Raw genomic sequence first — 27,966 nt, 5'->3', positions numbered from 1 at the left:
CATCTCAGAGAAAGAGTAACTTCTAAAGTTCTCTTCAAAATTGATATAATAGTTTACAAACATCAAGCAAAGTATTCAGTCTCACTCTTTGTTGTTCTCTTATAAGTCACCTCCCAACTATATGGTTTATGTTTCTTTTGGCTGTATAAATAATTTTGAAATATGTAAGCTGTTCTGAAAACCATAGTATAGTGTAAAAACATCAAATAAACAATCCTACTAATAGCGAGGTTGAGATAGGCGAAGCATGGTTTCAAGACCATTATGTGGTAGCCGGCAAGACAGTGTCAGGTACAAAGAAGCAGAAAGTGTATGTAGATTGTACAATATTGGACCTATTTCTCCAATTACCAAATTAGAGAGACCACCAGATGATAGCAAATTTTCAATTCCTCATACTTTTGAATTTGAATCGATTAGGATAAGTTGCTATTATTAATTTTCATATTAAGAGATATTAAGAAAAAGTAATTGTTACTTCCTGTTAATTTTGTTGTTAGAGGTGGAATTATGTTTGTGTGAGTTTGTTGAAAGGTTACTTTCTTGCTTCTTCTAGGGTGTAGTTTTGCTCCTTATGTTGGTGTTTTATATCTATTATCCTTTGTAGGGCTGGATTTGTGGAAAGATAGTGTGTAACTTTGGTTTTGTCATGGAATATCTTGGTTTCTCCATCTATGGTAATTGACAGTTTTGCTGGGTATAGTAGCTTGGGCTGGCATTTGTGTTCTCTTAGGGTCTTTATGACATCTGCCCAGGATCTTCTAGCTTTCATAGTCTCTGGTGAGAAGGCTAGTGTAATTCTGATAGGCCTGCCTTTATAGGTTACATGACCTTTTCCCTTACTGCTTTTAAAATTCTCTGTTTGTTTAGTGCACTTAGTGTTTTGATTATTATATGACAGGAGGAAATTCTTTTCTGGTCCAGTCTATTTGGAGTTCTGTAGGCTTCTTGTATGTTCATGGGCATCTCTTTCTTTAGGTTAGGTGCCACGGACTGGGATTGTTGTGGAGATCTCTCAATCCACAGGGGAGGAAGTTTTCTTCTATAATTTTGTTGAAGATATTTACTGGTCCTTTTAGTTGGGAGTCTTCACTCTCTTCTATACCTATTTCCTTAGGTTTGGTCTTCTCACTGTATCCTGGATTTCCTGGATGTTTTGGGTTACGACCTTTTTGCTTTTTGCATTTTCTTTGACTGTCATGTCAATGTTTTCTATGGTATCTTCTGCCCCTGAGATTCTCTCTTCTATCTCTTGTATTCTGTTGGTGATGTTTGCATCTATGACTCCTGATCTCTTTCCTATGTTTTCTATCTCCATGGTTGTCCCCCTTTGTGATTTCTTTATTGTTTCTATTTCCAGTTTTAGATCCTGGATGGTTTTGTTCATTTCGTTCACCTGTTTGATTGTGTTTTCCTGTAATTCTTTAAGGGATTTTTCTGTTTCCTCTTGAAGGCCTTCTAGCTGTTTACCTGTGTTCTCCTGTATTTCTTTGAAGGAGTTATTTATGTCCTTCTTAAAGTCCTCTATCATCATCATGAGAAGTGATTTTAGATCTTAGTCTTGTTTTTCTGGTGTGGTGGTGTGTCCAGGACTTGCTATGGTGGGAGAATTGGGTTCTAATGATGCCAAGTAACCTTGGTTTGTGTTGTTTATTTTCTTATGCTTGTCCCATGCCATCTGGTTATTTCTAGTGCTACCTGCCCTGGTTAAATCTGACTGGAGCCTGTCCTTCCTGTGATTCTGGTTGTGTCAGAACTCCTCAGAGTCAAGCTGTCTCTGTGATCCTGTGATTCTGGAATTCTGTGATCCTGGGCCTATTAGAGTGCCTGAGAGTGGAGCTTCCTCTGAGTGTTGTGGGACTTGCTGCAGATTTTGCACCCAAAGTCTGCTTAGGGCACCGGCCCAAACAGACTGATAATTCCTTAAGATTTATTTATTTATTTTATGTATATAAGTACACTGTAGCTGTCTTCAGACACACCAGAAGAGGGCGTTGGATCCCATTACAGATGGTTGTGAGCCACCATGTGGTTGCTGGGAATTGAACTCAGGATCTCTGGAAGAGCAGTCAGTGCTCTTAACCGCTGAGCCATCTCTCCAGCCCTACTCCCACCCCACTCCCCATCCCCAAGTATAACCTCTAAAGGACACATGGAGAACAAAAGCTGCAGTTCTCAATGGATAGTTTCAGTAGATATTCTAACAGTGTGTTATACAACAGTGTAAATGTATTTCACACAACTTTGAAAGGGTTTGGTGGTATATTTTATGTTATAGGTTTTAACCATGATTTAAAAAAAAAAAAAATGAAACCGGGCGGTGGTGCTGCACGCCTTTAATCCCAGCATTGGGAGGCAGAGGCAGGAGGATTTCTGAGTTCGAGGTCAGCCTGGTCTGCAGAGTGAGTTCCAGAACAGTCAGGACTACACAGAGAAACCCTGTCTCGAAAAAAACCCAAAAATTAAATTAAATTAAGTTAAAGCTTAATTTTAAGGCTCTAAGAACTTCTAACTAGAATTATGAATGACAATGTCAAGCATTGACAGGACACAGAGGAAACAGAATTCTACACAACTCCATTGGAAAATCTTGAAATGTCTCACTCTATTAGAGATATAATTACAATATTATCCTGGAATCTCACCTATATAAGTGAAAATGTATACCTCTAAGAAAGATTTAAACTAATCATCTTTTGTCAAAATAGTCCCAAACTGGAAATAATCTAAATGCCCATCATTGACATATAGACAAAAAAACAAAAAACAAAAACAAACAAATAGAAGATCCATCCAGTCGAATAGAATCCCCAGGTAAAATAATTAAAGTTAATATATATACAACATGCATGAACTTCAAAAAACACTATTTAGACATGATTATATACTGTGTGTTCATTTATTTGCAAATCTAACATAGGTGATTCTAATCCATATTTAAGGAATGGGGATCCATGGTTGTTTGGACACCATAGGAAATTAAGGATAGGGACTGACTGCAAAAAAATGTCAAGAGAGCTTTGGGTGATAATGTTCTGTATTTTTATGATGGTAGTGGTTTCTCAGATACGTGTGTGTGTGTGTGTGTGTGTGTGTGTGTGTGTGTGTGTGCATTTTTCATTTTATGAAGGATATCTCAGTAAAAGTGACTGAGTAAAAAGAGAGGACTCCAAGAACCTTTAGCAAATAAGAAAAGCTCAAACCTGTCTATGGTTTTCTCATCTTCCATAGCTTCTCTTCTCATTTCTTAAAGCACTTTTTAGTCTTCAGGCACCCTGAGCCAATAGACTCCAGCTTCCATCAGCCAGTAAAGGGAACTCTTTCTCAGATGGAAGTTCCATCAGCCTGTAAGGGGCCAGGTTAATCTGGAAGCTGTACAGATGTGCTGGGCATGCCTATCAGTGCAAGGATGTCTCACTCGGCTGTGAAACTGCTGATGCAGATGAGTGTCAGGTCTCAATGCTGGATGCTGTAGCAGCTGGACTCTGGGGAAACCTGCTGAGAAACCTGCTGAATCAGCAGAGGGGCCTGGCAAAGGACCTTCCCCTCCACTGTGGCTCTCTTCCTATTGAGAACCATCCCTAGCACCCCTGGGGAGGTAGTCTGGCTAGTTTCATGTCTCACAAATTTCTATTGGCAGTTAAAACATTGTACCATCCTTGCCAGCATTCGGTGAGCCACAGTCCTGTCCTCTCCAGCAAGACTGAGTTTCATCCTTGGAGGTTGTTGTGTGCCTTACATAGCTGGTATTCTCTTATGGTTAGACTTCTGTTTTGCTAACCAATACTTACATAGCAAAATCTCTGATACAATGTATGGGGTATAGCAAGCTAACCTTGTCCTGATTCAACACAGATTGATATGACTCCCTGGGGACCGATGAGCGTCTTCTTTTCCCTTGACACTAGGCCGGGGCCTAGTCTCCCAGGCTCAGGAGATGCCTGGTGAGCGAGTGTGTACATGAAGTATGCCCTGATCTCAGGGATGGTTAAAAGTGGGGCATGTACCAGGGTGATGCCAATCAATTGATAAATTTCTAAAGGAAGTTAAAGATTTCCACACTTTGAAAGTTTTATGTTCCTTCAATTTTTTCTTTTTATGTTCTGGCTCCAATTTCACACCTCCTAAAAATGCCACAGAGCACGTATTTGGTTTTTGACAAAGAGTAAATGAAATCTGCCCATTGGGCATCATTTCCCAACTCCTCCGAGACAATGAGAAATGCCCGTCTGTGTGGGAAAGACGCGAATAAAAGAGTGAGTTCTGATGTTGATTGTAAATCATTTAGGAGACAGGCTGACAAATGAGAGTCATCTTTGACCTGGTTAAATGAAAGAATCCTAGTGCCACCATAATGAGGAGACCCTAGATTTGGTGTCTTAAGGACAGAGTTTAAACCTTTAGGAATCAGTAGTTCAGGGTAAGCCATATAATTAACCAAAACAAGCCCCTCTAACCACCATTGCTGTCTCCCCATACAGCAGCTATAACCTGTCACCCCACCTGCCTCAGAAATCCTGTGTAATCAGGTTCTCATACTCAAAACTAGCTCATATGGCCTAACCTTATGGTACAAAGAAGGGGACTAAAGGTCAAGTTCCCGGGGATGCTGCTTGTCGGTGAGCATTGTAGCATCTTTGAAGGCCTCGGTCAGCAAGTCTTTTACAGTCAACTGGGTTGTGTCAGCCGGGTGGGTGAGTTGTTTGCTCTGACAGTTCCAAAGACATGCCATTGCAGTTACCTCAGAAAGTTAAAGAGAGAGTGAGAGAGGAAGAGAGGTGGTCCTGATCAGAACACACTATATGCATGTGCCAAATTCTCAAATAATATAAAAGAAGAGAAAAAAAACCACATTTTAGTTGCTAGAGGGGGAAGGGTTTAGAAAACCTTGGAACTCTCCGAATGAACCCCATGGGCAATCTTTACTTACAGGTGTTAAAACTCAATATATGCTTTATGGTACTTCAAGGAGACATGAAGCCAGGGCAGAAATGTCTAAGAGGAAAATGAATGGTGGAATATGAAATTTTCAAACTGTGAGAGTCATCTACATTATAGGAAAGTGCATAAGTCAGTTCACATTACCCTGGTATGTACCACACTTTTAATAACCCCAAATATGGGCATAAAAATCTTTAAATATGGTCTGGCTAGACCAATCAGTGGGTGAAGGTGCTTGCCACCACCAACAATGTGAATGCATTTAATGTCAGTGAATTGTGCTCTTGAAATGGGAAAAAATGGACATTTCATTTTATATATTTTTACTACAGTCAAAAGTATAAAGACCAATAACAAAATAACATGACCTCATGTTTATGTTATGAGTTGGACACTGTTCTAAATGCTCTCCATATGCTGCTCAGGTTGATCCCTCGCAATCCTATGAAGTAGGTAATGTAGTCCCGCTTTTCAAATGAGAAAAGAAGGCCCAGAGAAGCCGTGCACCTTGCCTACAGACATGAAGAAAGTAGCAGAGCTGGAAGAACAAGCCCTATGGGTCAGGCTCCAGCCACACACTCCCTGCTGGCTGGAAGATTGTAAGTGTAAGCCTCTCACAGAAAGGGAGAGGCTTATCCAGACCTCCTCCCTACTAGCCACACTTGTAGACCCATGACTCAGCCTTAAGCCAGGGCTGCCTCCCCTTGACTTTGGCTGCTCTTACAGAGCACAGCCATGGACATGTAGTCTGATACCATTCCCATCAGCATAGAAAGACATGAGATCTGTGCCTCCAACAGGGGGACAGGCCTGGTTAAACATTCTTTAGGACTATGGGATTGTGTGCTCTTTAATGTTATCTGGCGATTACCTACCCAGAGTCTTTTGGAGTTTTAATAAAATGAGATAGCTAATGCTTTGGTGAATCACTCACTAAAATACTTGCATAACCTGGATTTGAGGAAAGTACTCAGACTGGAGGTTTCAAATGTTAATGTTTTACCTGTGTGTATGTCCTGGGTTTTGATATACTAGCATATCAGTTTAGTGCATTTTTAGTAGTTGTACTGGCTGGCTTTGTGTGTCAACTTACCACAAGCTGGAGTTATCACAGAGAAGGGAACCTCCCTTGAGGAAATGCCTCCAGGAGATCCAGAGGTAAGGCATTTTCTCAGTTAGTGATCAAGGGTGGGAGGGCCCATTGTGGGTGATGGGCTAGTAGTCCTGGGTTCTATAAGAAAGCAAGCTGAGCAAGCCAGGGGAAGCAAGCTAGTGAGCAGCATCCCTCCATGGCCTCTGCATCAGCTCTTGCTTCCTGACCTCTTGACTTCCAGTCCTGACTTCCTTTGGTGATGAACAGCATTGTGGAAGTGTAATCTGAATAAACCCTTTCCTCCCCAACTTGCTTCTTGGTCATGATGTTTGTGCAGTAGTAGTATTCTGGCTTTTTGCACTCTCTTTCTTTCCCTCCCTCCCTCCCTCCCTCCCTCTGTCCCTCTCTCCTTCCCTTCTTTCCTCCCTTCCTCCTTCTGTCCATAACTAGGGTCTTGCATTAGTATTTATCGAGAGCTTATTATGTATAAGTTCATTATGTGCAGTATTTAACCCTCACATCCCCAGTCCATGCCTGAGGAAAACACATGGAATTTAAGAGACTAAGATAACATCAACATCAAAAATGCAGAGAGCTGCTTCACGCAAGAAGCCTTGACAAAGATGTGTTATTTAAAATAGGCCATGATCTTGGGATGACCCATTCCATACTCTGTGAGGTCTGTTTTCCTCATCTGTACTTGGGCGGCGGGGGGGGGGGGGGGGGGGGGGGGGGGGCTGCTGGTCCAGATGTGTGACAGATGTGTAAACTTTATGCCAGACCCAGCATCATCTATGTCCTTACCTTCATACTCAGCTGATCCTACACCAGGGCTTCCCAGGCGGGTTATCTATCAACAGGTTTAGGTGAAGTTTGTTCCCATCCATGTTGTTGTCCTGGAAACAGAGCTGAGAAAGGCAGACAACAATAGGACCCTTCTTCTGTCCTGTCCCCAGTTCCCACCATGGTTCTTCCACTGCATCCAACCCCTAGCTGCCTAGAAGTCCCCACTATCTCAGCAAAGCCTCTTTTGTACAGCTCAATGAGATGCAGCAGAGGAGGAGGAGAGGAAGCTCTTGTTGGTAGTCTCTTCAGGCTCTTCCTCTCTCTGGACTCACACAAATTCTCACAAGCCTAAGCCTGTGCCCATAAATAGTTATCCACTCAGCCGAGGTGCTAAACAAAAAAGAGCCCTGCTCTCCAGGTTCTATAGTTTATTCCCACCATGGCTGATACCAAACTACTCATTCATTTGTCCATGTGTCCAATGAGCTTTTCAAAAAGTGTGCTAGGAATATAAACTAGGGCTTCACTAAGATCCCTATTATTACAAAGAAAATTATTACTGCTTTTTTACTTCTTTTCTTTCTAAAAAATTATGTGTATGAATGTGTGTGTACATGTTTGTGCATGCATGTGTACCGATGCATGCACTCGTGAACATACACAGAGGACAAAGAAGGACAAAGAGGACTTACTATAATGATCCATCACTCTCTGCCTTGTTCTCTTGAGACAGGTCTCTCACTGAAAATGGAGCTGGGCTGGCACCCAGCAAATCCCAACGAATCCTTCCCTTTTCTCTCCCTTCCTTCTGCCTCCCAGTACCAACTGGGGGATTATGGATGTGTGCACACACAACCATCCCCAGAACCTTACACAGGTGCAGAAGATTTGAACTCCATTCTCATGATTACTCTTCAAGCAGTTCCACGTGCCAAACCTTCTCCCCATCTCCACATCTTCCCTACCATTTTCTTATCAGATATTACTTCTCCATGACTTCCCTAGATCTCTCTTGGGATGACTTTCCTACTTTGAAATAATTGACTTATAAACAGGGGACATTGATATACCCCAGTGGTTAAATACTTGCTTAACACATGGAAGGCCCAGGTTCTATTCCTAGTACCATAAAGGAACAAACAACAAAAAAATGATTCGCCCAAGTCACCTGCCACCCATCCATCTAGCCTGCTGTCCATAATGCTTCTCTTTGAGTAGATGTTCTCGTTAATGCACTGGAGAAAATGACAGCAGATTACCTTTGCAGTAACCTGCTTGCTGTTAAAGTTTACAACAGCAGTGGACATCCATCTCTTTAAAGGCTGACCTCACACCCAAGTCCAACCTCTTACTTGCCGTGAAATCCTCAGAAAAATGAATTCACCTCCCTGAACTTTTGTTGTCTTGCTATGAAAACCACGACACTGCTAGGAGCTGTGTGAGCACTGAACAGTTATAACATATATGTGTCAGAGAGTCCCTGTGAGTGCTGATAGTTGTCACAGTCAAGCACTATCAAGGGTTTCATAGGTGCTGCTCAGGCATCTCTCCAAGTGTTGGTGTAGTCCATGATCTCACTTTGCAGGTTCCAACAGTGCCTAGCTCAGAGGCCATCATCACAGCTTCTTGAAGAATAAACAAGTAAAGTCATTAATTGATGAAATGTCATTGGGCCATGTAACTGCCAATCATCCTCCTCCAAATAAACCATCAGTCTGCCATCAAGACACAAGGCACACTGACACCTCTGCAGCCCCAAGGAGGACACCCAAGAATAGGAACAGAAATGACTTGCCAGAGCTATTAGCATATATTTATATTCAAGAATGTTTATTTTTATGTAAGTAAGAAAAATGAAAACAGGCTAAATGTTCATCAACAAGGAAGAGTTTGAATAAATGATGATGCAATATGAGATACTTGTTTTCAGCTGGTATCTATTAACATAAAAAATTCTAATTGTAGTAAATGAAAAAATAAGTTGGATAAACAATATAATACTAAAAATTGCTTTTTTAAAAATGTGTGTGAAGAGAGAAAAAAGAGACACACAATAAATACACCAAAATCACAATCAGCTATTTATGATTTATAGAATTTAGGATTATTTAATTTTTTTTCTTCTTGGTATAATTCTATATTTTCTAGATTTTGCTAAAATGATAAAAAGAAAAGAATTGCTACTGAACAGGGTAGATTGAAATATCAGCCTTGAAATTAATATAGCAGGAAAGAAATGCCATTTCCGTCTATGCATATAGACTCTCTGGAAACCCATTCTGTCACCCCTACCACATGTCCAACTAGTACAACCCAGAATCACCCACCCCTATTCCATTTGCATACTCCCAAGTACTCCCAGACTGACGTCATAGCACAATCTCAGTGCTGCAAAGATGATACCACCATTCCAGCTGCTGGAAACACCAAGGATCACAATGATGTTTTACTGTCCTTCCTGGCATCTGACATCTAGCAAATACAATGAACCTCACATAGACATATTCCCAGCTATTAAAATTCAAACCCACGTGTGTTATCTCCTGCCCTTGAGGTGCCTGATACAAAGGAGGCATGATTGAACACCTGACTGATACGGCTGAGCAAATATGTTTTTTTGAAATGGGCTACAGGAAAAGCCCAGGTTGGAGTTGCACAGTAGGCATTAAACTCTAGCTAAGTCCGAGTAAAAGGTAAGTCTCGATTTAGTGAAGTGTGACTCCCAGAATATTTGTTTAAGAAAAGCCATTTCATTACCTTCGAATCCACAAGGGATTGCAGTATAATACTGAGAGTCTGAAACAAGTTAGTAAATACATAAAAGGCTTTTAGGGATAGATGAGAATTATTTATAATGAGCATATTGGTATAGCGTGATTTGCTTCTTCTGATGTGCTTTAAAATAACTGTTTGAAATAATAAAGAAGTAAATTTTATCTTCATCAATAGAGTCTTACAGAACGTGGAGGAATCGAGGTAGAAAGGCCTGCAGGCCTCCTCCCTGAGATCTAACTCTCATAGTATCTAAAGGTGCTACGTAAGCTACCAGTGGAGAAAACCAGTCAGTAATCCTACCCAGTTCTGATGCCTGTGAACCACAGCAATGACCAGACCAGCAAGACGTCCCCAACTGTACCGTAGTGACACTTTTAACTAGGGGGTAACCACCACTGTGCAATTGGACTTAGCTACTCAATCAGATGCAATCCGTGCCTGGAACTGTAATCCTACCCTAGCTGGAAAGATCATGGATGTTATAGATTCTACTGCTGCCATTTTCCTAAACCAATGTAATATCTAACTGTACTCTAAATACACATACTCAGAGATAAGTGTAGCTCTTACTTCTCATCACAGAAGTATCTTTTATTCAATTATAGAGACTCATAACTGATCAGAATGCACAGAGTAAGTCATATGGGGTGCCTAGTTCTAGCTGATATATCTACAACACAATCCCTACACCAAAGACTTGGAGAGGAGATGGGTCAGAGAATTGTAAGAGCCAGAGGGCCAGGAAGTCTTCTGTATGATGGTGCCTTCTAGATATGACAAAGAAGCTACACCCACAAAATCTCAACAGTATGGTGGCTTAAAAAAGGCCTGAGCAATGATGAGTCCAGTTGATGAGGAAGCAGGAATGGGAAAGATCTCACAAAGTTCCACCCCTAGATAAAGAGCTGCAATCAATGGCTGTTGGTAAAGAGAATTATTTTCTCCCCCTGATAGTTTGTCCAATTTCAAGTGGTCAGCCCTAAACCCATGAATGCAAGAACAACATTAAATGGACTCAGTTTCTCATTCTCTGTCTGTCTGTCTGTCTGTCTGTCTGTCTGTCTCTCTCTCTCTCTCTCTCTCTCTCTCTCTCTCTCTCTCTCTCTCTTTCACACACATACACACATACACACGCACACCCATGCACATACACATCAATAATAATTAAAGAGGGAATTGGTGGAGGGAGACATGGGAGGAAAGGGACACAATATTCAGATATAAAATCCTCAAAAAAATTAAAAAGTAACTTGCTTCCTTAGGTGGAACAACTTTCTCAATTTTATTTTTATTCTTTGTGTGTGTGTGTGTGTGTGTGTATGTGTGTATGTGTGTGTATGTGTATATAAGTGTGTGTGTGTGTGTATATGTGTGTATGTGTGTGTATGTGTGTGTATGTGTGTGGGTGTATATGTATGTGAGTGTATATGTGTGTATGTGTGTGGTGTGTATGTGTGTGTATATGTGTGTGTATGTGTGTGTATGTGTGTGTATGTGTGTGTATATGTGTGTGTGTATGTGTGTGTATGTGTGTGTGTATATGTGTGTGTATATGTGTGTGTATGTGTGTGTGTATATGTGTGTGTATGTGTGTGTATGTGTGTGTGTATGTGTGTGTACGTGTGTGTGTATGTGTGGGTGAGTATATGTGGGTGTATATACGAAAGAGGTTCACATCTGGTGTCTTCCTTGGTCTCTTTCCATTTTCTTTATTGGAGTAAGTCTCTTTTCATCCATGTATGGGGACAACCCACGTCTGTCCATTGAGCCACCAAAATAGTACCAAATAAATGTATGGGGCCAGGGGACAAGAAGTATTCAGGATCAGATTTATTCTCCAAGGATTAGTGGCCCACAGAAGCTTGGGGGGAAAGATAAAAGCTGTTGGGCCCCTGGTGGGATGGCCTGGGATGGAGACGGGAGGAGGAGCAGGGTGTGGAACATGCACTTAGGCATGTGAAACAAGAACATTCATTTAGCTGTCATTCTTTCCAACCCCGCTGGCCGCAAGATGTCAGGGGCTTGTGTTTTGGCAAAGCCTGTGGGATAATTCTGAGTACAAGCTTGTCACTCTTCTGCCTCTTTCTCCAGGACACACAGCAGCTGCCTGGGCTGAGTCACGTCTATAGAGCCAAGGGGTGATCTATATATACCCCAAGCTAACGCCTGACCATTATTCTGAAGAATTACTGTGACAGTGCCAATTCTCCATGTATCTCCTTGATCAAATCCCAAATCTCCTTTGACTCATTCAAGTTCCCAAGCCCCACCCACCACCAGTGTCCTTCCTTCTTGGAGACCTCAATTTTCTTTTCTTTTTTTTTTTTTTTCTTTTAGCATTTCTTCAGCTACCTCATAACCTCAGGTGTGAGCCTGTAGAGCTCCCAACACTCAGGGCATTGTGATCGTTCCGCCACCTACGCTGGCCTTCCAAACAGCTCCTTCTGAGAGCCCAGAAAACATGCCCCTTACCAGCCCGCCCCCCTGCCCCATGACCCATTAATTCCATCTCTCAGGTGTCCCTGTGACAAACTTTCTATACATTCTTTTGTTTGTTTATCCAGTGTGTGCCAGGGGTCTTTCTGGGTCCTGGGGCTGTACAGTGATCAATATGCCAGAAACTCGGGTTCTGGGTAGGATTTATAGCCTTGGCTCTTTGGTTGGTGTTTCCCCTGGATTTATATATATTCGCGTGTATTTATTCATACCTATGAATATATATTTGGCTCTTTGGCAAGACACATCTGAAATACTGTCAAAGGGAGTCTGTGACCTCTGCTCCATACTGCCAGGATGCAGATCATAGGAGGAATGGCACCTAGAGTTCTTTGCCACAGTAATCATAGTTAACAACTAATTGGATATTTCAAAATAGTAGTGAGAATTTTGAGCATTCTGTTACAAAACAAGAATACCATCGAGTTAATAACACCAGTAACCCTCATCTACTAGTATATATCATGAACATGTATTAAATGTCATGATTATGCCTGGCAAGAAATTATTTTTCAAAAATGTAAAAAAGAGATTTAGTTCCAGCACTCAAGAGGCAGAGGCAGGTGATCTCTACAAGTTCAAGATCAGCCTAGCCAAACATAATAAGTTCCAGGTCAGTTAGACCCTGCCTCAGAGAAACGAGGGGGATGGACAAGACCATAAGTGTATGTAATTGTATAGTCAGTGTGCATTAATTAATTAAAAAGTACATATTTTTGACCATGCTGAGCACACAAAGTACCAACTGCACAAAGATTAAGAACAAAAGATGTGCCCAGAGTCAGCCTTTGAAATGACACAGCCTCGGTGGGTTGGGGTGTAGGCGTCCAGGGCCCACGAGACCCTCCCAGCCCACCCACCCCTCTTCCATCAGACTGGTCTCTGTGCCATGTTCTTGGGTGTTTCCAGGTTCCCCATAATAGTTCTTTAAACAGAGCTTTGTGGGACACAAAAAGAAAAAAATTGAAAATGATTAGTTTTCTCAAGTTTCCCAAAGTGTCCCTATATCTAGTCTGAAGATCTTCCTGATTGCATAATTTCCCTAGGTTTTTTGTTTTGTTTTTGTTTTTAATAATTTTCTTTTTTAAACATTTTTATTGCAATTTTTTACACATTATATTTTGATCATGTTTTTCCCTCCTTCAATTCTTCCCATATCTTGCTACACATCCAATTTCATGTTTCATTTCTCTCTCTCTCTCTCTTTCTCTCTCTCTCTCTCTCTCTCTCTGACAAACAAAAACCCTCAAAACAAAACAAAAAATGATAGGATCAAAAATAGGCAAAATAAAATGGAACAAAAAGCCTCCCCTCAATCCACAACACATGCACACACACATACACACACACACTTAAACATATATACACACACATACACACATACACACACTTACACACATATACACACACATACACACATACACACACTTACACACATATACACACACTCACACACACATACACACATATGCACACACATACACACACATACACACATATACACATACACTCACACACACATATACACACTCACACACATATACACACACACACTTAAACACATATACATATGTATACACACATACACATACACACACATACACATGCATACTCACATACACATACAACACATACACACTCTCACACACAGCATACACACACACATACACACATATACACATACACACTCACATACACATACACACTCACATACACACACATACACATACACACTCTCACACACAACATACACACACACACTCACACATTTTATGTAGGCCAAGCTCTCTAGAACATGGAGAAGTGGTGTTATACTCAGCGACACACCATAGAGTTATGATTTTCTTCTTAACTCATCATCTTACTCTGTAGTGCAGGCTGGCCTGGAACTCACTGTATGGCTCAAGCTGTCCTCCTACATGAGCCACTGCACCCAGTCTTTGTGACTAATTAATGGCTTTAACAATGCCTGCTACATGTCATGTATGTAGTTAGTAAGTAATAACAAGGATGTGATCAATAACAAAATCTCAGCCATTCACACATGCTAGGGATTAAAGACCCTGAACCCATTTTATCTAATACATAACAGGGAGGAAAAAAACCAGCCCGGTTAGGAACATATCAGAAACAACAGTGAAAACTGTACACAGTTGGGACAACCTGACATAAATTCTAAGTGATAGCCTTTGACATTTATTTAATACTTGCTGTGTTTCTACAACACGGTAGCTAGCCGTGTCTTTTATCTAATTCTTCTGAACCCCCAAACAGCAGGCTTAACATCAGACTTTCCTCCTTCACGTACCACCACTGTGATGCTTTCAAAGTGATTTCTGTGAGCTGCTTGTACTGCTAAATACTTCACGTGATAGAAGTCATTTGTATTTATAGACACTTACTTTAAGAGAAAACTTTGCATCAATGTCTATAAATCGAAGCCCAGAAACACTTGCCACAGGAGCAAGTACCTGTGGCATGACTTTATGATGATGCAAATCGTATTTTCCTCTATGGGGCACTGTGTTTGGGGAACATCTCTTTGCCTCCTGGCATCTCAGGCTCAGGAATTGGTAGGGCAGTTCTAGCTGATTCCTCCTGCCGGCTCCTCATCCACACAACCACTCTCACCTGCGGTCCTCCTCACTCTAAGCTAGCTGGTCAATAATGCTTTATAAGCTGATAACCTCTTATTTTACATATTAATAAAAGGTTACTCTTTTTTTTTTTCAAAACTCAAATTTCAGGACGTTCCTAGAATTTTAGGTATAAATACAGAAGAAGCGGAGCATCTCACTGGTCTCATGTTCTGTGGGTTCACCCACTTCCTATTCACGGCCAGAGCCTGTGCGGCTCTCCTCACCCCAAAGTCCCTATTTTAATCTCTCTCAAATGTAGAAGCATGCCCATGAACGTAGCAAAGGCTTTTGGATTTAACAGGCATGTTCTTCTCAGACTGTGATGGCAATCCAGGGAAGAAGTAAAGCTAATCATCTCATTGGCATGTTCTTTACTATGGTCACACAAACAGCTATGTTCTCCCTCGACCTGCACCCCACCCCAGCAATGAGGAAGGGGAAGCCAGTCGAGTCTGAATATTGAATGGATGTTAGTGTATTGTTCTCCACTTGCATGTGTGTGTGTGCGGGGGTGGGGGGGTCCTTCCTCTTTTATGCTCATTGGGTATCTCTTCTCTCAGGGCATGCTGGGAGAATTGTCACAGGTGAGGTTTCCCAAGGAAGAGATGGGATGAGATGAGACAGCCATGGGTACTGGGGAGCCCCAGCTGTATGGGAATATAAGGGCTGGGTGGAAGGAAAAGGGGAGCTATGCTGCATTCTCCCAAAGGCCTAGGCCAGTGCCAAATGACCTAGAATGGTCATAGAGCTGGCCAGCAGGGGCAAAGGGTGGAACTCTGTGTTGGCCAATATGAGATTCAAGATATCCCCACAGAGGGATCATAAGCTTGATCAAGGCAGCCCTCTTTGGCCAAGGGGTTCAACAGCAAGTCACCAGCAATGATCGTTGGATCTTCAGGAGAGGACTGCGGAAGAGCACTCTGATCTCCTTCATCCACTAGTACCTTGTTCCCCAGCTCCTCTCACAAGAAGTGGTAATCCAGACAAACTGTGGTGCCTGGTTCCCAGGAGGCTCCTGGCTGTGATGTTCCCGTGGGTCCTGCTAGCTGTGAAGGAAGGTTCAAATCTGGCTGTGAATGTCTAAAAGGGGTGAGGAGGGGGGCAGCTTGCGGGGGAGCAGTACACATGCTGCATCTATCTTGATATTCCGCTCCACACTTCCGCCTTCACCTCTCCTCCGCTGAAAAATTCCTGGGCAGGAAACAAATGAGATCTTGGTGCCCACTGGGCTATCAATCTTGAGGTACAACATTCCATTTCAAAGTTATTTGACCACAGCCAAGTTACAAATCTTGAGGGAGCTGGCTTTCCAGAGAGACAAGGACACTTGAAGGCATGAACTGGGGTGAACCTTGGCAGAGCCTCAGGCGGCTCTGGCTGCCAATGTTAGCCAAGCATTTGCTTCCCTTGAGGCTAGGGGGATTTTACATGGTGCTGGAACTTCAGTGCAAGGCCTGAGGGGTAACTCTGAAGGAGTAGCTGATCTCCCCCATCTGCTTCCTGCTCCAGGGCCAGAACACACAGATGAGTAATAAGGCCAAGGTCACTATGCTCTTCTTGGGAAATAAGTAGGGCCAGGAGCCTTTCTCCTCCCACAGCTTTTCCTAAGTGGGTCTGGCTCCTGCAGAGGGAAGAGCACCATCATTTTGTAGTAATCAGTGTTGGGGCGAAGAAGATGGCTTACAGAGGACTCGGGCATTAACTTAAAGACACGTTGAAACCCTTGACGTTGTCACTGTGGGTGACTGAAGTTACTTGTCAGTAAGCCTTCCTTTCTGATATTTCTTCGAATGAAGGTCCTAGGGAAAGCCAGGCAGAGATGCTGTGACCTACAATGGTGGCAGTAGGTCCCCATAACTGAGTCACCTGCTCCCGTACCCTCCATTCTCTCTCAAATGCTAAGATGTGCTGTCACTCGGAGAAGAGAGACAATCTTTGTGGCAAGGGAACAGGGAGATGAGATGGGACAGTATTGCCCTGATGATGTGAAGAATGCCCCAGACGTTCTGTTTCCTGGGTGGATTGGAAAGGGCTCCTGCAGCAGACAGGCCACAGAGGCAGGCTCTGTGCACAACTCCTCCAAGCTCCCTTGGCTGGCAATATGGTGTGCAGATGGGCCTTCTCCTTTGATGCTTAGCAGTCCCTGCCTGCTCCCCTGGAGCAATCAAAAGAAAGAGATGGAGCAATTTGCCCCGGGCTCCCAGACACACACTCAGTAAAAGGCCAAGTCTGGACTTGAATACCAGACTGCCTGGCTTCTGCCTGCTTCTGTTGATGGGTCCAAAGTCCCAGCTCACTCTTGCCATAAGACTGCTTTTCACATAAAACAGACATTGTCTAACCTTCAAAGTATTTTATTGGTGTGTATTAATTGAACAAAAGAATTGGTTTCAAGCTGAGATTTTCCTACAGATATATAACGTTCTTTGATCTTATTCAACTACCTATTAACCTCTCTTGTCCTTCTCCCCTCCCCCCAAATAGTTCCTAAAAGGGACGTTTAATGGCAGCTTGAGGTGTATGCAGAATCCTGTTCAGGCACCAGTGAACAGCTCAGGGGCTCTGGGTTCAGGTTACCTCAAGGTCAGAGGCTTCTCTGCTTCTTTTCAGCATTCACAGTCACCCACGGCAATACCTTCAGCATACCAGATTCCCGACAAATGCCGCTGACTGGCTGGCGGGTGTACAAGCGAGGTCAAAAGGTAAAGCAGCCAAGGAGAGAGCTGGCTCATATTCTCACAGACAGACAGTGTGTCACTCCAAAATAAATGCTGGCACGAACCCTGCTTGTATCTTTGGACCCAAAACTTCCTTCCTTTTAGTCTGAAAATCTGGTCCCCTAATTGCTTGTGTTCTGATAATAATAACATTTATTATGTTTTTTTTTTAAGTTAACCTGGGGAGAAAAATGCCTCTGCTAATTAAGCCTAAGATAATAATTAATACCTGTCATGGGTCTTGGTGCTGATGAAAGAGCGTGGGCCGTGTAGCCCTTGGTACGAATGGTCATACCTGTTTATGTGCAGCTTGTCCTGCCCCATATTTCACAGATGATGGGATATGGCTCTGCATCTCTTCATGTTAATTCTATTTGAAATACTCCCCACCAACATCTTAGGGCCCTACCATCTAATAAGTGTGGCCAATTTATTGATCATAAATCTAGGACAAGACAGACTCATGTTGGTGTGGGCCATGGGGCATTTAAATTAAACAGGAACTCTCCAGCCATCTGTGTTTTAACTTTTTTATGCCTTGATAATAAGCCCTGTTTAGAATAATTTGCTGTGGAAGCTGGGACTTCGTGACTGACAGAGAAAGGCCGGGTATAAACAACCCAAGCAGGCCTCTGAATTTGCGAGAATGTCAGGCGAATTTAGACTCATCATAAAAGAATTCTCAGTGACTGTATTTCAATATGACACTTTTATGGTTTTTTATTTTCTAGCCCATTGCAGCCCCACAGCCCTGGCATGATTTATACAGCCTGGCAGTGCATAATCTTTTGTATAAGATATACAGGCCTCCAGAGGTTTAATTTCTTCTCTCACCGCCACTGACAGCGTTTGTGCTTGCCTTCTCTTCTATTTTCATTTCTAATGAGATATTGGACTTTGCTCAGTGAGAGGTGATATTTCCACATTTGCAGGCTGACAGGCTAAATCACCAGATCTCAGTGGTGAGGATACAAACCCATTTAAACTGTGTCAAAATATTCATGGAGCCCCATTGATTTGGGCAACGGTTATTAGGAAGCTATTTGGAAAGTTCAGGTTTAATTTTTGGAGCTTTCTGCTGCAAAATCACTCAGTTACATCACAGAGAAAATGGCATTAGAAAGGGAGAGAAGAGAGCTGCGGGCTCTTTCCTTCCTTTGGTCGAGATTGTTTTTTAGGAAGGAGATAACCTTTGTTAAAAAGCAAAACAAAACAAAATCCCCGAAAGGATGCTTTGGTTAATGTGTAGCAGGAAGCAAAGTAAATTCTTCCCATTGCATAAAAATGAATAGTATGTCAAGCTATTGAAACGCGTTGTGGTTTTTTATATATATATAGCAACAGTGAACACAACTGACATAGGAGATTAATGCTTGGCACAGCTACACTGACTTTTACCTCTGCCTTTGATCTTAAATCTAGCTGCAACTGTTGCAAACAGGAGCTGAGTGGCTAAGTGGGTGGGTTCAAATAGCGATGGTTCACTTAGCATTCCAGAGCGTCTCAAAGGAAATGTCCCTTAAACCAGGCAGGGAGGGGAGATGAGGTAGAAATGCAACAAATGACCCACAGAGGGGATCTGGACTCCCAGCTGAGCTCAGAAGACACATGCGGCTGAAGAAACCCTCCACAAGAGGCTGCTGGAGCAACCTGCTGGGATGTCCTTGGACACTGCAAAAGATGAAAGTCCTTCGGTGGGACCAAGCACGGTTGACCTTTCCGTGGTAAGGCCATTCGCAATAGTTGCTTGATTTACAGCCTGGGACTTTATGGGAAGTTCATATTTACTAGGGTTCCTGAGTTCACAAGGACCTCATTAAATGGCACACATGACACACATACACACACAGGGGGAAATCACTTTGGCAATTTGCAGGCAATAAAGTGTATTCTGTACCACTTTACAATAAGTGGACATTAATGATTGCTAAATTACTGCAGAATTCCTATGGAACGGCATATTACATTCACATTAATAGCAAATGAGTTCATTGTGAGACACAGTATCATGGCACATATCATGGGAATTGGTGAGGAATTAGGAAATGCCGGGGCAATTAGACCCAAGTGGAGAGAAGTGGCCACCCATTTTGATGTTGGTCCACTCAGATGTCAGCACCTCCTGACCTGGCTTGAGCAGGAACTCTGGTTCCTGCCAGGAGACCTACAGGGCCCTTGGGTGGAACATATGCCTGCGCTCTCATGCTTGAGAACATGACGAAGATCCAAAGTTCCCAAGGCTGTATGAGTTTCTACTCACAGGCCCCTTTGATTTGGGAAATATACTCAAATATAGTGAGGAATTTGGGGTAGAGGTAAATCTGAGATCTTTAGAAGGAAACTTTGTTAAACAGTGAACAAGCCACCTAAGAATGCTGGAGTTTCCATCTCTCCTGTGTGCTTCAAGGATGAACTTGTCACACAACTGGCTTCCTTGAGATCCATTTCCTTCAGTGTCTAGGGATTTAACCTCCATGGAAAAAGTCACATGAGTTCTTAGCACAGTTGCTTCCCCACCACCTCGGGGCAGCAGCCTTGCAGCAATTCCGATATTCCTAGTATGTCCTTGGTTCTCTAAACCACAGCTCTAAAACATGTCCTCTTAAAGCAGGGTCAGATGCAGCACAGCATAACCCAGAGCATTATCAATAGATCAAACACTGCGGGCCCTGGGAAAGGAAGGCCCTGTCTTGTTGCCAAATCCCTCCAGTCAAGGAGGAAGACTTGTAGATATGACCTATGCCAGCCCTGCCGAGAGGCATTCCCAGCTCCATGGCAGGCTCAACTGGTTATTGATTCTTTCTAAGCTTGGGTTTCTTAAATGTAAAATAAAGTTGGTAGTATGATTCACAACACTGGTTGGGAAACTTAAGTGCAATGTTGTTACTGATACACCGGCTAGGAGAATAACAAGAGTAACAAGCGTGGTCTCCACTTTCTTCCAATCTTTTCATCTCCATGTCAACTCCATCTTTGTTGATCTACTTTCTGGTCTTCCCAAGTCTACTCTTGCTGTGGGGATTTTATGGAACTAACAATTCATTGGCAGGCTCATAAGGAGAGATACTACTGTGTGCCCATCATTTTTGAGCATGCAATGAATATAAACTCTTTTTTAGACAAAACAGCAGATCCAGAATCAAGTCATATGCCTCCACTCTCAAGTTGGTAGTCTTTTTCTTGATTATTATTGCTATACACACACACACACACATATATATATACACAAATATATATGTACACATATATATATATGCAAAAAGAGAAAGAAAGAAAGAAAGAAAGAAAGAAAGAAAGAAAGAAAGAAAGAAAGAAAGAAAGAAAGGGAAATTGAGTCTGACATGGACAATTTACTCAAAAGACCCAAAATCCACAATGCAGCCTAAGACCCTGAATAAATTTGCTCTTTACTTGTAATGCCATAGAAAAGGTTCCCAAGATTCACTCTGGGAGTGTCATTAGGACCATGGTGTGCTGCTCAAGGCTGAGGTCACAGAGAAGCTGTCAGGGTGCTTTTTTGTAAGCTTGCTTTCATCAGTTTATCACACATTTTGCTGATTTAGAGAGGGTATATGATTCACAAGGAGAAATAAAATTTACCAAAACACTATCTTATAAATCCCAAAAAGTCAATGAATCTCCTCAAAAAGTTTTTGCCCATTTTTGGCAGATGTTTCTTACCATTCCCACTCAAGGCTCCAATCGAGGAGTGATACAGTTCTGATGGGCATTATGGTTGAAATTTTCATCCATACTAATGAGTAGAGTAAAAGCAGAAAATGAAGGCACCTGTCAAAACTATGTGGGTCGTGGATGACATACATGGAGTCTTTGCTAAGTCAGACCATAATTTTCAATTACTTGAAGACTATTTCCTAAGATTTTTTTTTAATGATCCTCACAATGTAACAACTGCAGACAGGACACACTTAAGCTTTCTGTACTGGAGATTTTTCTCCATCCTTTTTTTAAAGACTAGCTAGTCATCAGAACAGTAATAACTGTGGGCTGGTCTCAAGCCCTTGCTCATTTCTGTGGTCTAAATACTACTACCACGGACACATTTCAAGTTGCCAAGGTACTGAAAGCAACATCGTGATGAGACACAGCCTATCTAAGCATGCCTTCGAATGGCAGTTCTACTTTACACATTCAATAGGTTCAAATAACTCTCAGAACACAGTGAGGAGGAAATGTGTAGGACAACTAGAAAGCAATGGCTTTGAGAATCAAGCATCTTTGAGGTTTAACTGAATCTACTTCATTGAAAATGTATGGTGAATTTCCTTCCAAAGCCCAAGAGATATCTGGGGACCTGCACTCTCCTCCACAGGAGCTGCTCTGACAGCTGGCACCTGAGAGCAGAGGTAGATGCATGCTGCTCTGGCCCAAAGCTCACTTCCTGAATGCTAAGATTCTCTGATTCTAAGATTTCTGATTCTCATGAAATTCGGTCTTACTCTTAATGAACCAACTCCATGGAGGCAGTCCATTGCTCCCCAATTCCATGGATGTGAGTCCATTGCTCCCGACTCCATGAAGGTGAGTCTATTGCTCCCCAACTCAATGGATGTGAGTCCATTGCTCCCCAACTCAATGGATATGAGTCCATTGCTCCCTTAAAGGCAGCATTTATTTCAATTCTTTGTAGGACTTGACTACAGAACCATTAATATGCATATTTTTTAAATTCTAGAATATTTTTTTTTACTCTTCTCCTTGCCCTCTTTACCAAAAAGCAGTATTATGTGTGGCTAATTCCTCTGAAAAGGAGAGGGCAATGTTAATGTCTTTTCTTAGAGGGAGCAGAGGAAACTCCAAGTGAATGAAGTCCTTAGTGGATTGTGTTGTTGACATGGGGAGGCCCTGAGTTGATGTGTGTTGTTAACATGGCTACGGCTATGCCAGGGCCAGGGGAATGCAGAGAATGCGAAAGCCTGGGGATCCAAGTGTGGATGTTGATATTGTGTGTAGAAGATACTCACCATGGCCTTCTCCCCCTAGATGTTTACACCTGAAGACTGTTCCCTACAATGACTGCTCATACTGAAATTAGCCAGTCCTGTCCTCTTATTCAAGTGTATACCATAGTCCTGCCTCCTTGTTTATACAGATATAATAACCCTGCCTCCTTGTTCAGCTGTATACTATAGACCCCGGCTCCTTGTTTACTGCTATGCAACAACGCTGCCTCCTTGTGCAGCTGTATGCAATAACTCTACCTCTCCATTTCATTCTATATAATAAATATACTGAGCTTCCATGCTGCTGTGGTTTATCCATCAGAGAGCCCAGTCCATCCAATCCCAGCTTTCTGTCTATGTGTCTATGTGTCTGTGTGTCTGTCCTTCATTCCCTTTATGCTTCCAGTCATATCTATATCCCTGGGAGCTGTACAAGGAATTATTCCCAAGTCATTGTGTTCTTTGAATTCTCCTTGGTGGCAGAGCACAAAGGGGACAGACAGGAGGAGAGGACAGAGAAAGCTGGATGAGGAAAGAGGTGGAGGGAGCCTGGAGAGAGGAGGCATAGAAGCAGAGCCTGGTCAGAGAACAGTTCATCGTTCCCTAAGTCAGCTCCCAGCCACTGCTCTCATCAGCCACAGGAGCCACAACTCTAGCCCCATCGCAGTCTTTTCCAGAGCATGTTTTAGTATGTAGATGCCTGGGTCCCGCTCCTGCACCTGCCACAGTTAGAGGCTCCAGGTGCACTCCCACAAATCATTCTTAGGAGTATCTATATTAGGATCACTCCATCAGCCTCTGTGCTAATGGCCACCTGACTTCTGGCTACTCCGTCATCCTGGAGTTGTCATGTGGCTGAAAATGGGTTCCACTGGTCACCTGACTGGTCATCAGCTCCTTCACGAGTTTGAGGAATTTATAGCAGAGGATGGCAGAATAACTCTATTCATGGGCTAAAATAACAGATAAAAGTAAGAAAACCTAGCATAAATGATAGGAGATGGCAATAATCAGTGTCCTAACATAAAACAATAATGCAGCTGGCACAATAAAGTAATCCCACTGGGAGCCATGGAGAGCATCGTTAGTGTCCTGCTATAATGAAGCCCACAGAACTTGGCTTGCATCAGCCACGATGAAACCTCTTCAAAGCTGACTTTCCCACCACATTGTAGGCACATTTATTTTATTTGGAAGAAGAATGGTCCTGTTGTCAAGCCATCAGATGGTAAAAAGAGATATATTTGATGGATAATTTTTTTAAAGGCTTCTGCCACAGTCTCATGGAGAACATTTCTGATGAAAATACCCTTAGTACATGGAATTCATGGAGTGATAAGGTAGGTGACTGCAGACAAAGTGGGGAGTGCCAGGGAGAGCCCGCAGGTGACTCCAGAGTTTGGCCAGAGAGGGGGAAGTCATTTTTTCTAACAATAACAAACAACAACAAAAAACGCCGCTCAAACGGCATCACTCATGTACTCTCAACCTGTTCTTGTGAAACAGACTGACAGCCCCTTTAATATGAAATAAATCAGGCAGGAGAAGAAGTGTCTGGAAGAACATACAGATTGAGGGCTGACTGACAGAACACCCATTTGCCTTTGTAGCAGCTAACTTGAAAGGATGTCAGGTGCTTTAAAGGGCTGGATATACTTAGAATCTGCAAAATGCAAATGGAATGTGCTTGCTCCAGATTTCCTCAGGCCTAGAGCCCTGCTGTGCATTGCCAAGAACAGGAACAGGCAGACTCTGCAGATGAACCCTACTGGCCCTTCTATTCTCCATGGTAACCTTGGAATGAAGAGGTGCTTGGCCCAATATGTGGTTTCATACTCTGTTAGAGTGGCAGAACCTCCTGAGCTAGTGCACGCAGACGAAAGCATTAGGGCTTTCGTCTCACCAAGGTCACTTCTCACCAAGAAAAGAGGCTAGTAATGAGCTGTGACACTTTTCCAGGATGTATGTGGTCAGTGGGAGGCCCTGTCAAGCACTCTCCCGCCTGACTCCAGCCTGTGAGATGCTGAAATCCCTTTGGTGAGCTGTCCACTTTGATTTCCTAAACTGTCCAATGTCCACAACGATTCTCCAAAGCAAACACCAGGACAAATCAGTCATGAGACAACCAAAGCCTGTTTCAACATCTCCTACTACACAGGGAAGCAAACGTCTTGCTGTGAGGAGAAATGATGCTTGATAGGTAGGGAGAATCAGGGAGAAGCATGCAAGAGAAAGAACAAGGTGGTGGCAGGTAGGAGCAGCCAAGCTCACTGTGTTCAATGTGTGTCTTCACTCAAGCTTCTCATCATCCTTGTCTGCACTCTTGATCCCTTCTACCTGTCCAGTCCACATGACTGCCAGCATTTAATCAAAAGCTCACTCCTACTGGTCTGGTCCTTTAGCAATAGGGGTTGAGCATCTAAGAAGTGTCCATCACCATCGTAGATGCCAGAGCTCCAGCAACGCATCCATCAGATGGAGCCGCTGTCCTTGTGGATAAGTGTGTATCAAGATAAATGGTGCCCAGCAAAGGCCATTGATTCTGCGTGTGGAGCTTACTCAGGCAGGAAGACTGTTTTCCTTGGTGTGATCAGGGACAGACTGTCCAAGGAAGTGACATGTGAACTGATACCTAAAATGCAGGAAGAATCCATCCAGCCACAAGGTAAACAGGAGGGGCAGGCACTAAAGCTCACCAACCTAGAGTTCAAGGGTACTGAGCGCAGAGAGCCCTTTAAGGGCTGAGAATCAATAGCCTGTGGCTAGGCTAAAGGCAAGGTGCAGCCAGCGGGCTGGAGAGAAGGGGAATGGCTATCATAAGGCCTCTGGCTCTGGAGCCCTCTGGAGCCCTCCATGCAATGTTTCCCATCACCAGTGAGATCTTGAGCTGTTAAGCTCCCCAGTGGTCCCTAACTGTGCTAGTAGCACAGGCTTCGAAGCACCTGTCTCTGAAGGCTATTAAGATGACTTGGGGAGCCAACACTGTGCTTGTGATTGTGACACATCGTGTTGGGCACAGAGTCAGCATTCAAGAGCCTTCCACTGCTACTAGACTTTTCAGTCGTGAGTTGGTTTTGAGTCGGGATAGGAGTATTAAATCAGCTTCCACCGGCCGTTCTGAGCCAGCATACCTGAGTTCTCTGTGATGTCAGGCCACCAAAGCATTTATAAATCATAAAGAAGTTATAAAGGGCAATTATAAAGAAATTACTTTTCCAGCAATTAATCACTAGCACGAGGTTGCCAATACACATCATTGCAACATTATGACACATGTTATCATGCAATCTGAATGCACGGTAGAAGAGGGACCCATGGTAGCTGACCTTACTCAAGTCAAATACACTGGATCAATTGAAAGTCTGTGGGAGTTTTGCCTGAATAAGGGTGAAGACCAATTATTGAAAGGCATAATATGACAAAGGGCTGTTACTAAAGATACTGTATCTTACTGTAATTTTACAGTTCAAAGATAACCCGAAGATGCGAATGCCTCCAACTCGGGAAGCACCTTGCTCAAAAAGGTTTTCTACCTAACCTGTTATTTCAAGAAAGGCTATCTGCATTTTTGATAGCCTCAAGAATAAGGTTAATGGCTCATGTGAACATGAAACTGAAGTGCCACTGATTTGTATTATCCTGTGCCTTCTACAACCAAATGGCAGGAAGTTACTAGAATGTGTTTTACACCTCTAACATCTCCATCTTTCCGACCCACCTGTGCTTGGAGATACAGTTGGTTTAAATCGGCATCACACTCAAACTGTTAAAAAAAAAAAACTTAGTTATTCTGGGGCTGTGGATGTAGCTCAGTCAACAGAGTGGCTGACTAACATGCATGAGGCCCGGGTGCAAGCCCCAGCACCACCTAAACCATGCCTTTAATTCCAGTACCAAGGAGGCAGAGGCAGGGGGATCAGAAGTTCAAGGTCTTCTTCAGCTACATAGAGACTTTGAGACCCTGTCCCAAAAATCAAATGTCATTCTGTATAATTCTAAAGCAACCCTCGCCTGTAGATTACTGTCTGGCTTTGCTTTACCTACAAGCCTACTTCCTTTAGCTTCCTTCCAAAAAACCACAAGTAGCTGGAGGAAGGTGGAATATCTTCTCTCAGCTTCAGCCACATCTTCCTTCTGCCCAGTCTTCAGGCTGACAGACAGCTGCTGGCTCTTCCCATTAAGGCTGTCAATGACTCCAACAAATTTGAATTTGAGTTTGAGAGCATCTCGATCAAAAAAAAATTCATAAAAAATATTTTCTAAATACAACCTGTTCAGTCTGTATAATGCTGCCTCTATGCACGTTTTCAGGGTTGTCCATTTTGTCACTGGACAGCCAATCAGTGAATTCTTCCGTAGGGAAGACCACCTCTCCTGTTCCCAGCTTCCCTCAGGTGTCTGGATGGCTTTGTGTATAGGTTAGGCCTCATGGGCTTTGCTCCATCCAGTGTGGAATGTTCATTGGTGTCTTTCTTGTTCAGCTCACCTTTGGGCAGTCATGGTGGGGAGACTTTATGGGTGTAGCTTCTGCTGTTACTAGGAGACTCAACCTCCTAGCAAGCTCCCTGCTCCTCTGGCTCTTACAGTCTTCCTGCCCTCTCTTTGGCAGTGTTCCCTGAGCCTTAGGTGTCGCTTAGGACCGGACTCCATGGCTTTACTTTTTGATTGGCTACAGTTTCCTTTAGTGGACTCTGTCTGTTGCAAAGAGAAGCTTCCTTAATGAGGGGTGAAGACTACACTTATCTGTGGGCATAAGGGCATTTTTATATTCATAGATTTATGTTTCTAGATAGTTGTTAGAGATTATGCTGGCTCGGTAAGTTTGTGCTTGTGGATTCTCCTCCAGTAAGCATGCCCTCATCAGTCCTGAGTCATCAGCAAGCTCTCCAGTACCAGCCATGGTCCCCCCTTGTTGAACAGGTTTTTCATTATCTACACATATGCATGCAATAATAATTACTAAAAAGAGGCTGAGAATTAGAAGGAAGTTGGGGACGGATATATGAGATAATATGGTGGTAGTAAAGGGAAAGGAAAAATGTAATTAAATTATAGTCTCAGAATTTTTTAAAAAAATAAAATATTGAGAGGAAGCTCCACTCCCAGGTGCTCTGACACACCCAGGATCAGAGGTAAGCAGGAACCAACATCTGTCCCAACACTGGGAGTAACTGGGTCCAGCAGGACCAGGCACACAGGAACTCCGCCAGCCCAGTGACTCCAGTTCATTCCGGTCTGTCTGGGTTAGTGTTCTGAGCAGACCTTGGGCACAAGCTTTGCAGCCAGTCCCACAACACACAGAGAAAGCCACACTCCCAGGTGGTTTAACAAGCCCAGGATACCAGGATCCCAGAATCACAGGATCACAGAGTCAGCTTGATTCTGAGGAGTCTGACACAACCAGGATCACAGGAAGGCAGGCTCCAGTCAGATTTAGCAAGGGCAGGTAGCACTATAGTTAACCAGATGGTGGGGGGGAAGCATAATAAAATAAACAATACAAACCAAGGTCACTTGCCATCATCAGAACCCAATTCTCCCACCATAGCAAGTCC

This window comes from Mastomys coucha, unplaced genomic scaffold (genome assembly GCF_008632895.1).
Source record: "Mastomys coucha isolate ucsf_1 unplaced genomic scaffold, UCSF_Mcou_1 pScaffold20, whole genome shotgun sequence".
In the NCBI taxonomy this organism is placed as follows: Eukaryota; Metazoa; Chordata; class Mammalia; order Rodentia; family Muridae; genus Mastomys; species Mastomys coucha.
Note: the sequence above shows the minus strand (reverse complement) of the source record.